This window comes from Thamnophis sirtalis, unplaced genomic scaffold, assembly GCF_051295495.1.
Source record: "Thamnophis sirtalis isolate CommonGarterSnake01/CBP01778 unplaced genomic scaffold, rThaSir2_p1.2 scaffold_1, whole genome shotgun sequence".
NCBI classification, from domain to species: Eukaryota; Metazoa; Chordata; class Lepidosauria; order Squamata; family Natricidae; genus Thamnophis; species Thamnophis sirtalis.
In genome coordinates this window covers 28511708-28522354 of record NW_028261381.1, presented here as the reverse complement: position 1 = coordinate 28522354, position 10647 = coordinate 28511708, and the positions used below count along the sequence as shown (strand labels likewise).

The 10647-nt window shown below is 40.8% G+C and overlaps 1 long non-coding RNA gene across 1 annotated transcript; it reads right to left on the bottom strand.

Annotated features, from left to right (window-relative positions):
* Positions 1-6094: 6094 nt before the first annotated feature.
* On the bottom strand, positions 6095-10330 carry LOC148049364 (uncharacterized). Its single transcript, XR_015696079.1, has 2 exons — positions 9434-10330; positions 6095-7381 (listed from the first exon to the last, which is right to left on the bottom strand). It is a non-coding gene; the product is annotated as an uncharacterized LOC148049364 (long non-coding RNA).
* Positions 10331-10647: the final 317 nt, after the last annotated feature.

The window sequence follows — 10647 nt, the reverse complement described above, 5'->3', positions numbered from 1 at the left end:
GTTGCATTTATTTATTTATCAGCAAAAATGCAACACACACAAACCCATACACACGCACACACACACACATATCCATCCAACTTTTATTATTTTTACAAATAAGATGATGAACATATCCATCACACCTTTCTTCTCTTATTTCTCCCCATAATCAGAAGTGGGTTCCTACCGGTTCGGCCGAGTAGGTAGTATCTCGGCCTGCCACGCCCCCAAACCATTTCTCTCGGCAGTGCTGTAGGCGCCACCATCTTGTTTTTTGTTTCTGCGCATGCGCAGAAGCATTTTTTAGTACTGTGCATGTGCACATAGCACACTTCAAGCACGCATGCACGCCCCTGAGCAAACCAGCAATAGCAGCAGCCGGAACCCACCCCTGCCCATAACAATTCACAATTCAATTTTTCGAGAGCTGTTTTGGTTATTCCATGTAATCTTTTGCAGTGACGCGCGGTGAGGTTTATGGCTGGTGAGGCAGTCCTCTCCCCCGACACCCCACTGATTAAACCTGGTTGGCCTCTCACGTGGCGGCTCTCCGTGGCGCTGAGCTTGTGAGTCCCTGGAGGAGCTGGCGGGGGCTGCAAGGGCCGCAGGCTGGACTGAAGCCGGAGGCGACGCCCCTCCGGCTGGGTAAGTCAGGCTGCCCTCTCTGCCTCTCCTACCCCATTCCCTCTCTTCACTCAAACAAATTCTTTCTCAAACACACACACACATACACAAAGTTGCACCAGGAGGATGAAGTTTGAATTCCTTTCCCTCCCTCCAACCCACACATACCTTTTCCAGCGGTTTCAGAGAGGATTTCAACTCTGCTCTTGCCTGCCATCATGAAAAGAAAAAAATGTAAAAGGAAAAAGGCAAGAGCTGAGGTCAGGCTGGACTAGTTGCTGTCAGAGTCACCCTCTGCTTAACTGTTTAAAAAAGCCTCTTAAAAAATGCCCTCTACAGGAGGAGGCAGGAGAACAACATGCCTCATCTACATCAGGAACTTTTCAGCTTTTAACCCTTGCTTAACTCTGCTCGAGTGATCATAAAGTCAGATTACATGAGGCATGTTGTTCTCCTGCCTCCTGTAGAGGGCACTTTTTTAGAGGCTTTTTAAAACAGTTAAGCACTAAGCAGAGTCATCCATGGTGACTCTGGCAGCAACTAGCTCAGCCTTTTTCCTTTTACATTTTTTTTCTTGTCATGATGACAGTGGTGAGGCTCTACCTCCCCTGACTGCATGTCTCTGATTTTTTGGTGCGCTGAATCAAAAAATGACCTCCCTTTTGTCATAGGACATCGCGTTTCCTGACAATTTAGGTAACTATGTTAAATAAGGCAATATCTCAATAGACTTATAACATTAAAGTTTTATTACAATATTTTCATGAAAATCTTTTTTTGAACTGAAATGAGCTCACCTACACACACTAAACTCGATTCTTCTTCCTTGTGAGACTCCTCTTGGTGCATTTATGCTTGTGAGTAGCATCTGGAATGTCTCTCTGAAGCATCCAACAGTAGTCTGCCATCATTGTAATGCTCCATTTTCCCTGGTATCTCCTTTCCATCTCTTTAATGTCTTGGTGGAATCGTTCACCTTGTTCCTCACTCACAGCTCCCAAATTTTCGGGAAAGTAGTCAAGGTGGGACTGGAGGAAATGCACTTTCAAACTCATCAGGCAACCCAAAGCTTGAAATGCTTTCAGAATTCTTCCAACGATCTTTTTGTAGTGAGGATCTTTGTTATTGCCTAAAAATTTCTGTACGACTTCTTTAAATGCAATCCACCCTTCTTTTTGAGGATCCGACATGGTATTGACAAACTCTTGATCAACTATAAGCCTTCTAATGTCTGGTCCGACGAACACACCTTCCTTCAATTTTGCCTCCGACAGGCATGGAAACTTGGTGACCATGTATTTGAAGCATTCTCCATCTCTTGGAAGTGATTTTACGAATTGCTTCATCAATCCCAATTTTATGTGGAGAGGTGGTAGAAGAACTTTATGGGAAGGTACCAAAGTTTCTCAGATGACATTTTTTTTCATCGACTGTTAGCACCCTCGGCTGCCAACTCTTCTTGGTCCAGTGATTTTGTCAGTCTCGACTGTCCCATAGACACAGAAAACAAGAGTATTTGGTATACCCAGCTTGTTGCCCGAGCAGCATGCACAAGACCTTCAAATTCCCACACACTTGCCAACCATGGTCTTCATATTTAAGTTTACGAAGAACCAATTCCAAGTTCTCATAGGTTTCCTTCAAGTGTACGGAATGACCTACAGGTATGGAAGTGTAAAAACCGTTGTGGAGTAAAACTGCTTTGAGACTTCTTTTTGAAGAATCTATAAAAAGACACCATTGCTCTGAATCATATTGGATTTTAAATTGACCCATCAGAGATGCTGCTATCTGCCCTGTGTCTCCCTCCCACTGGATTCTTCAGGAAAGATTAACGCCTTCTACCATTAGAAGCACAGACTTAAAACTTGCTTAGCTTATGTATATATTGCTGACCATCAGATTTACAGTGCTATATTTTTTTTACATAAACATTTAAGGTTTTTTTTGGCATTTTGTATCTTAAATCCACTTATGTGAATTAATTAATAGTAATTTGGACTTTAAATTTGGTTAAAAACCCATAATATAAAAAAAATACCGAAAATTAAATTTGAAGACAATTTTGCATGTTGTGGCAAATCATGACATCTAGGAGTTTTTTCAATATTTTATTTGTTTTCAGCACACCAAAATACATGGAAATTAGATGAAAATAATCAAACAGCTTTATAGTCGCAGACCTGTGTTATGAAAGATGGGTTGGGCTACCTGTGGGCCACTTGTACAGGCTAAAGATGTACTTACTAATAAATATGATGCTTGAGATTGGTGTTTTGCCTTACAGCATCTAATGTTATTGAAATCCAAAACCATCTATTTTCTTTTTAAAAAATTCAAACACCAGATTGAGCAAAGAGCCTGGCAGTGCCAAGATCGGTGTCCATGTGCGCATAAATGAAATAAAATTCATACTGGGAATCACAGCATGAATCACTATATTACACCAATTGGCCATGCATAGAAGTACTCATTCTCATTTTTTTAAAATGAAAGTTGGAGTGGTGATGAAAAGGCAGCAACTCGTAAAACAATTGTAAAGCCGACAATAAAAAGAAACACACAAATGCCAAACAGTGGCAAAGATTTGACAAACTAAAATTTCCTCCTAAAGAGAAAAGCTGTAATATGTTACAGCTTCACAATCCATCTTAACGGTGTCATTTAAGAATCTAATAAAGAGCTACAACTTTTAAGATCCATGGCTACTTTGAAGCATCTTTTTCTATTTGTAAGCAATTTAGTTTTCTTTTAGGGGCTATATTTGATTCTTGATTGCCTAGCCAGAAAGAACTGTATTAGCAGAAAGTTCTAGTACCCCTTGTAGAATCTGCAACTGAATGTATCTGTAATGAAGCTTTTGAAACAGAAATATTGACAACTGTTTATACATAACCAGTCAAGACAATGATTCTTAGGGCAGTGACAACTTGGCTTGACACGCCCCAATGAAAACATACATTTTAATGATTTTAATGATTCAGGTTCCCAAAAATGTTTTTGACAAAATTGGGGATATATCAATTTCTAAGGTTTATACCTTAGTAAACACAAGCAGGAAAGGTGACTTAATTTCATTTTCATGAGATGACTTGAAAAATTCCGGTAGGTTGCAACATTTGGCAAGATGTCAGAAATGCTTTGTTCTTGCCTTTTTCCTAGGGCTGAGAGAGAGTGACTGGCCCAAGGTCACCCAGCTGGCTTCATGCCTAATGTGAGACTAGAAATTCACTGACTTCTGGTTTCTGGTGCCTTAATCACTACCCCAAACAGATTCATTGTATAATTCGCTTATTATGGTTATTGGGCAGTCTAAAAATATATGAAATAAACACATTCTGCTTTTCTCCGAGCAGCCCTGAAAAAGTTTGTTCTTTCCTAGCTCCATGATTGACTTGAAAAAGCATTGGAGAGGCTCCAGTAATTTTCAAGTCCAATATAGTTCTTTGCCCTGTTTTGACTGCTTGCTGAAACAGAGGAGTGTCATTTTGGGAAAGCAGCAAAAAGGAAGGGGGAAAAATGGGCTGTAAATGTCCTGTGTGACTGACCTTGCTATAATCAGCATGGCTTTAAAAACCAAACATAACAAATGCTTTTAAAAGTCCTGACATTTTTGTGGGAAGGGCGGTAGTGTGATTTAATCTTGAACATATCGAAAAATGGCTTTTGAACCTTTTGCAAATTTTACCACTTTTGTCCTCTGAAATTATCTTTCCTTTCAAAAAAAGCACACTTGCTGACATGTTATCACATTGTTAGCAATTTACTCCAAACTGGTAAACTTTTAGCTATCTTACATTACTGACTTTAGTCCTTAACTTTATTAAGCCAAGATCGGGAGTACATGTTTTAAAGTTTTCCTATACATTTACTACAAAGTTCTCTTTCAATAAAGAATGGGGATGCCATATATGAATCTGCCCACAGAAGCAGAATAAATTTTACAAAGAAGAGGAGGAGGAGGAAGGGGGGAGGAGTAGGAGAAGGAGAGGAAGGGTAAGGGTAAGAGGAAGAAGAAGAAGAAGAAAAAGAAGAAGAAGAAGAAGAAGAAGAAGAGGAGGAGGAGGAGGAGGAGGAGGAGGAGGAGGAGGAGGAGGAGGAGGAGGAGGAGGAGGAAGAAAGTTTGGCAATGTACTCTGGACTTCTTTGATGAGTAGGAATGACTAATAATTCTTGAAAATAATATGCTGTCTTTCTTAATAGCAATCCAGTTGCTTGGCCATCAACTCTTCTTCATTATGGACTTTGGGGTGTCTATTCTAACATTCTTTGCACACAGTTAACTTCATTCATAAGAAGGTACCTGGAACCATGTCCATTGGTTTTATAACACTGGTCTGTCTAACAGACCAACCAACTGGCTTAGATTAAGCAGAAATTGAAGGAACCTTGGATATTATTATTGGCTTCTTATTCAGATGTGATGAACTCAGTCACTGTTACATTTGGAATACAGTGGTACCTCAATACTCAGCATTAATTGGTCTTGGAAGGCATGACGGGTACTAAAAAGGATGAACCACATAACCACATAACTTAACATGTAACCCTTTGTTTCAAACTTTCTATCTGTCCCTTTTCCTATGTCTGTGATCTTTCCAACATGGCCTACTTCCTGACCATTCCCCACAGCCACTCCCCTCTTCCCATAGCCACACATTGAGTACTGAACAAAGGCCAAGTACTCGGATAATATTTTCACGTCTAAATGTATCGGATACCAAATTCATCAAGTTTTGATGAATTATTCAAGTCAATTATTGAAGTACACTGTAGTACTTCTGCTGGCTGTGTCTCATCAAAAGGACAACTAAAATTACTGTGGCTAAGGCTGTTTCCCATAGACCAGGGATTCCTAATCTTTTTATCATTATACTTCTCTTTAGTGTAATCATAATGTATACACCTTCCAAAATCCAAACAGCCAAATGAGCACAAATGAACAATGAAAAGAAAATGAAATTTTGGAAATGAGGGTTTATTGTAACATTGTACATCTAAAAGATTTTTCCCACCTCCTCTGGAGTCTGTCTGCACCAAGGGAGAGGCACCTCCCATTTTTTGACACCTTGTTATAGACAGAAACCAACTTATAATCTACTGAATCAAGCAGGCATTCAAAACTTATCTTGTTAGGACCAGATATGGCCACCCTGAAGAAAATGGAAACTCTGGATACATGAACAGAAGCTGGCCGTGTGAAGAAGCCACCATCAATCCTCATCAATAGGAGAAGACAGCACTGACAAGGCTGGGCCAGTGAAAGTGGCTGGGAAAGGATGTCTTCATTGGGAAACAATGATGAGGAAAATATCTGCAGAGCAGCCCCATTCTCAGCAAACCAGAAGGATGCCAGAGGAGGACTTGAGAGATCAACCAAGTTTATGCTGTGGGCTTTGATACAAGCTTGAAGTGGCCCAAAGCTCTGTTCAACTCAGTCAACCCAACTCAGCCAGAAGTGAAGGATCACAAGCAAACAATTATGGAGGTGTTTTGATTTATTTATTTTTATCCCACTTTTATTATTTTTACAAATAACTCAAGACGGCAAACATCTCTCATGCTCCTTTCTTCTCCTATTTTCCCCATAACATCAATCTGTGGGTTGAGCTGAGAGAGAGACCCAGTGACCTAGTCACCCACTCAACTTTCATTCCTAAGGCAGAACTAGAACTCACAATCTCCCAGTTTCTAGCCTGATGCCTTTATCACTAGAACCAAACTGTCTCTCTTACTCAGTTTGAAATGTCTGCCAGGGTACCAACCACTACTTGTTCTCTGGGTGCTGGTTGATCTGCCTCTGGTACTCAGTGAGCAGAAGACACGTGTCCTTCCTCATCTTAGCCCTCGGTGGGGAAGGGAGCCCGCACTCTGAAGAATCACCCCGTGTCAGAGTAAGAGCACTTGGAGTCAGCAAGTTGACCTGGAGAGCAGTTGCTGACAAGTTGAGAAGCCCAAGTAGACACCATCAATAAGAGGTTGCAGTTTTCATTGCCTTGCTGAACACAAAATTTGTGGCCACATGTAACGTGGATCACGGAAAGAATTCGCCCGCTGTTGCTAGACCATGCATGTTTCCCACATTCATTGGATTAGTTTTTTTCCCCTTTTCTTCAAATGCTAGGGATGTATTGCTCACTAAAGGAACTCCAGTCCCCAGCAGTCTTGAATATAAAAGGCAAGTCTTCCCACTAATGAACAGTTTGTCTAGTGTTCTTAACCTTATCAGCAGCTCCTGAAGTGATAAAGGCTTAACTATTATGCACTGAAAGGTGTTGTTAATTCTCAATCTTCATGCAGGGAAAAAGAGAGAGAGGCTTTTTTTTTGTCACATTGGACTCTACTGTTAAACTTTGCTGGCTGCTTACAGATTATCTCGCCTGCGCCATGGAGCAGACAGGGGAACCCGCTGGTGGATAAGCAGCAGGTGAAGCTTTTTCTAAGTCAGGACAAAAAGATGCCGACTGCTTCGTAGGAAAAGAAGCATTTGAAAATTAATGAGACAGAACCGTCTCAGGACATTGGGTGGTTCAAGTGTGGGTGATGACGAAGCAGAGGGTTGGAAGATGAGGACGGGTGGGAGGGGGGGGTGTAGAATAGAAGAATTCAGAAATGCTAAACAAATTAAACAGGGGAAGAAGAAAAAAAACCCACAAGATAACATGACACAGTAAAGGGCTTCCTCTCTCTCGCCCCCATTTGCCTCCCAAAGTGCTGAGTTTAGGCCGAGTCTTTTGTCAGTCCTTTTGAATGAAGAACGTGGAGCTTGGCAGAGCTGTAAGAGGAAGACAATAAAAAGCTTGATCAGCTAATGCTTAAATATGGCTGAATGTTTGATGAGATGAAGATGTAATTTTGTCTTGCATTCCCCAAGGATCTGGATTAAATATGTCTACAGGGCCTAATCAAATAGCGAGCCACCGAACAACAGCCCCAACTGCATTTTTCATTCCACGCATGCCGTTTGCCTTCTCCCTTCACCGCCCACCCCCCAACTTCTGTCCATTACTTATTCACTGGTTTGTCAGCACTGTGCATTATTAGCGCTCGAGAGATAAAACTTTAAGTGTTGCTCCCAATTAGCACAACAGTGACCATGCACCATGCTCTGTGCTTAATGCCTGCTCTCAGAGAGGAGCTGGTTGGAAGGTCTGAGGTGGAGGAGGGAAAAAAAATGAAACAGCTTAAGCATTCATTTTGAGTGGAGAGACAGCTCCTATTAACATTTAACAGCATTTGTGCAACTTGGTGCGGAGGTTATGATGCAAATGAGGAGGAATTAAAAGTGGCCAGGGGTTTGTCATTGATGGATTGCAGTCTGGCGGTGTTCACACTTCTGCCGTGTCCATCAGAAGCGATTACTGTGTAATTAAACCTTATTTCTCGACTCTTCAGCGCATAATTACTTTGTGAATGTAACCATCATCGGGAAAAAAATGCTACCAAACCGCTTTAGCATTTAGTCTAGCAGTCATTTCCCCTTGCTTGTGTCAGATATAACCATCAGACAGTGCAAAAAGAACTGTCACTTTTAATAAGAGGCAAAAAATTAAATGAAACAGTATGCTTATTACAGGAAAATTAGGCGTTCAAGTGGTAGAGTCCTTTTCCTGTTATTTGCATAATTTATTCTCTTTTTGTCCCTCGCACCAGAAGCTTCAGGCAATTTTCCCTCCCATTTAAATAGATCGCACATTTAAGGCTACTTAAGGAAAATTATCACTTTGCATATTTTAATTGTTGTGAAGAAAGTGAATAGAAGAGGTCTGCAGCTTGGACTCCGGAGTGGGTCAGATGCTCAACCGTCTGATCCTGCAGCTCCCCACTGTTCCACTAGAGATAACCCGACGGGTTCACAGCCAACCACTCGCATTTCATCAGCATGCAAATGGAGCTCCAAGCACTGTAAGAAGTGGGTCTTTGATATTTACAAACTAGCCGCTAATAACCAAAATGTAATTTGTTTGACATAACTTTAGATTCCCTTATCTGCCTTGCTTTAAAAAAAAAAAAAGAAGAGGGAACCTTGATAAGTCCTTTAGCATTACGAAATCTGAAGATATCATCCATTCAAACCGCAGCTTGCCCTATTAGGTCTGGCAGCATTGTGCTTAGGAAAATTGTATCAGCTACTGTCTTCCCTTTCCTTGCAGCGAGCCATCCCTTCCCTTCCATTTCAAATTCTTTTGTTTAATTTTCCCCTCCCACTTCCCCACTTTAATCAAATGAAATGAAATTCAAATACGATTAAAGCGAGAAACTCTTTCCATTTACCTGTAGAAACATATCTCCTAGTTTGATAGCACGCGCGCGCGCGCACACACACACACACAGGATATTTCAGACATTACAGAAGAATATAATATTGCAATTTGCTCCTTCATGTTTCTGGCAAATAATTGGGGGTGGGGGCTGTAGGGAGGGAGAGATAGTCCTGTGTTATAGCACATCATGGAGCTGCAAACAGTCCAAGGATGGCACACATTTGGTTAATTATCAAGATAATGAAAAATTTCGAAGGAGATCTGATGAAAAATGTGATCCTATATTACCCAAATTGCTATTACATTTAATTAGATAGTATGGGGGGGAAATGTTCCCCAAGGTATCAATTTGTGTTAGACACGATTTTTAAATTTTATCAAACCTTGTTATACCTGGTTTGTAAATTTTACCAAACTAGAACAACCAGCACACGCCACCAAAACCTAACCAACAAGCTACTTTGCAGCCCGATGCCTTGAAGCATGTCAAGAGGAGAATTTGAATAGCTCAGCATCACTTGGCTAAATTACAAATAATTATGTGCTGCCTTTGGCTGGTCTACCTTTGTCTGCAGTTTCCAAACACTGGGCTGATTGAGCTCTTGATGTGCAGTACTCATGATGTGAGAAACTCAGGGCAATAGTTACGTCTTTACCAACGAAAATGCATCATCCATCAATCAACTGAAAAGTCACAAAAGAATTATTTTAGTACCTGCAAATTCTTAAGTAGGCAAAACTGTATTCATTTCTTTTTTATATGTTTTTTTTTATTTTCATACAAATAACCACATGTATACCATTACATCATTATCAACACTGTATTATTCAATATTATATCAGTTCCTCTTACCATCAACCCTCAAAGACTATCATTTGCTCTTCTACTTTCCATACACGATATTTATACCCTATCTTGCCTTTTATCGCTCTCTCCTCCTCCCTATCTCCTTTCTTCCCTCTATCATCCTTCGCTTCTCTACCTCCCCTTCCTCTCTCCTTCTCTCCTTTCCACTTCTTTCTCTTCTCCTCTTCCCCCCACTCTCTCTCCTAACCCCTCTCTTCTTCCTCTTGTCTCCCTTCTCTCTTCCACTCTCTTCGTCTCGCTTGCATGGTGCATTCATTTTTTTATCTAATATATCTAAAGCTATTCCTCATAGCAGACTTTAGCAGCAGATGAAAGCAATAGCACTTAAGACTTATATACTGCTTCATAGTGCTTTTACAACCCTCTCTAAGTGCTTTACAGAGTCCGCATATTGCCCTCAACAATCTGGGGTCCTCATTTTACCCACCTTGGAAGGATGGAAGCCTGAGTCAATTTTGAGCCAGGTCAGAATCAAACTTCTGGCAATGAGCAGTGAGTTAGCCTGCAATACTGTCTTCTAACCACAGCTCTAATACACATGGCTTGCAAATATTCCTATCACGAGCTCTGTCAGTTTCTTCTGCCACTTGTATATTTCATTCTCTCTGCTACTTGTGTTATTTGGCCTTTTAAGTTCGCCATATCTCCACCAGATAGACTGAGAGCTAGAGACTTGTTTAAGGTTCCAACTTGAGATTCATGGAAAGCAGCCATTTAGACTGGAGTTTCTCATGCCTTGATTCAGGTAACAGTTGGCTTGAGGGAGCTGAATGAAGCATCCCAAAGTTTGGATGCAGTTCCTAGAGACCTCTCACTGCTGGGATCAAAATGTAATATTTAATAAGGTGGTAGAAAATTATTCAGTTCAACACTGGAGAGTCATACATTATTTACACTGTTAGTTATACT